Source organism: Nannospalax galili, unplaced genomic scaffold (genome assembly GCF_000622305.1).
Source record: "Nannospalax galili isolate Female #2095 unplaced genomic scaffold, S.galili_v1.0 scaffold1507, whole genome shotgun sequence".
NCBI classification, from domain to species: Eukaryota; Metazoa; Chordata; class Mammalia; order Rodentia; family Spalacidae; genus Nannospalax; species Nannospalax galili.
Genome location: NW_008355454.1, coordinates 358,850 through 361,513, shown reverse-complemented (window position 1 = coordinate 361,513; position 2,664 = coordinate 358,850).

Below are 2,664 nucleotides of genomic sequence, written 5' to 3'. Positions count from 1 at the left end.
GAGGTATAGCTTATGATCCCTGTCACATGACTTTTAATATCAATCAAATGGTATTGCAACCACTAACAGCACGTGGAAACTGGCAATGACTGAAGTTCTTATGGGAATCTACAAGTACAATGCCCCTGAGAAATAGACCTCAGCAGAGGAGCAAAGGGGACAGGTGTGAATTCCATGTCAATTATGCCTTTATTTATCTTTTCATGCATAGTAATTTAATTCAAATCTAAAATTAAAATCTAAACAAGTCATTTGTACAGTTTGCAAGTCATTGTTCTCTTTAAAACAAGATTAAGGGCCATGCAACTAAATAATCACTTTTACTTTTCAAATCTTAAAAACTACTGTTATTAATTCTTTGAGAATTTATAACAATGTATTTTGATCATATTCAGATCTCCTGCTCCATCGTGTCCTCTATTATGATATTTAAGGCCTATCGATTATAATTTATGTTCCCCAAATTCTCTTGGGTGTGAGTCCATACCCTGGTCAACCTACCCGGTGTTACATTCTTAAAAAACCTGAGTCTGTCTCTCCCAGCAGCTATCAAGTGCCAATGGTTCTTAAGCCAGGCCTGGGACTTTATGCCCACTTTTCTGCTCCATGCTGGCTTTTGTTTGGCTTGGCCTTGCTCAGGTCTCTTGCATGCTGTCTCAAGCCCTGGGGGTTCCTATGTGCGACTGCCCTGTCGTGTTTGGAAAACTCGGTTTATTTGTATTCATCCACCACCTTAGACTCTTACGCTTTTTAGCCCACTCTTCAGTGATCCTGAGACTTTGGAGGAGAGCGTTTAATATAAGTATCCTATTTCTGCCTAAGCTTGCCACAGTCCTTTATTCTATGCATATTGACTACTTATAGGTCTCAGTGTTAATTGAAAATCTGGCGCAAGAAGAGGTTTGTGTGGTGGGATTTTAGAGATGAATTGGCAGCCAATCTTCAGAAGTCTGTGGAGGGCTCACAGGGCTCTACGGATGGTCCTTCGGTGGCAGTATCTGAAGTCACAGTGGGATAAGCAAGTGCTCCATGGGACCCGGGGAAGGGTGTCACACCAATCTCAGAGGGAAGTGGGTGAGGTGGAGGTCAATTTTGAGGTATCTACCTGGGGTCAAGGTTTCAGAACTCATTCTGTACACTGGACAATGTGGTGGGTGAGATAGTTGGTGGGGAGGTGGGAAGACAGGCTCTGGAAGTTGATACCTGGAAAGGGGAAGGGTTCTTGGAGTACCTACTTAGTGTTGAGGCTCACAGGGAACCACTCACACATGGTATCTGCAGTGGTATAATGAGAGGGGTTGATGTCTGGGACTTCATATCTTGCTAGGTTTTGAGATCTGAGATGTCCAAGGAGCCAGGCATGGTAAAAGCACAATGGGGAAGGAGTAGTTATCAGGGTTTGGGGTTAGGATATAGAGATGCCTATCTTCCTGTGGGATGAGGTTCAGAGTTCAGGGTTTGGGAAAGCTGTGCTCACAGTCCTAGTGATAGTACAGATGGAGAAGTCACAAAACTTTTTAAGGGAAGGGGGAATGGAGAAATGGCTCAGCAGTTAGGTGCACTGGTGGCTTTTGCAGAGGATGCTTTTGCAGAGGACCAGGGTTCCATTCCCAACATCCATATGGTGCCGAACAACCCATCATAACTCCAGTTCTAGGGGATCTGATTCACCTCTCTGGTCTCTGCAGATGCTGTACACACATGTGGCACTTACACACATGCAGGAAAAACATTTTTGCTCATAAAATAAAAGTTAAAAAATACTTTCAAGGTAAGAAGAGACAATAATAGCACATTAAAAGATCAATGTAAGGAAATCCATTTTCACCCCTTACATATTCCTGATTGAAGATATGCTTACATGACTTACATGCAAAAATACTGAGCACTTTCTTATTTCCCATAATCCTCTTTCTTTTCCTGTTGCTATGATAAAATACCTTGACAAAAGCAACTCAAGGAAGAAAGGGGTTGGTTATTTAAGCTTATTTATAGTCCAAAGGTACAGTCCATGATGGCATCATGGATGGAAGTCAAAGTGCCAGGAACTTGACACAGCTGTTCATAGCAGGAAACAGAGAGCAATGAACCTTGTGCTTAGCAAGCTTTCTCCTTTATACATACATCAGGAATGAAGCCTGGAGACTAGTGATACTTTTAGTGTAGGTTTTCCCAACTTAAAAACTTTAGTCAACATAATGCCTCCTAAACATATCCAGAGGTTAAATAATTCTTCAAAGGTATGCCTGGAGTCTCGTCTCCTGGGTAATTCCAGATCCCATCAACAATAACCACATTAATGACCACAAATACCAAACAAATTGTGAAATTCTTCAGGATGTATTTTCTGCTTTTAGAAAAAGGAACAGTTACTTGTAGAAAGCTATAGTTAGCCTTTAGATACACTACCCAGAAATGTATGCCATTCAAAGGTCTAGCTACTTTCTTGCTCTCAAAGAGGACTGTCTAGCTTAATGTGAAGAGGCAGTCCACTGAGTTCCTTAACTGATGAACCAGACACGTGTCCTGTACTGTCATTAGCAAAACTGCAACAGGTATATTTTTAGCTTGCGAATAGAGTACAGTGCAGACTTTTCACAGGTTTATGTTGTAAAAATAGAAAAGTGAAGAAAGAAAGCAGTGACTATTCCTTGAAAGCAATGG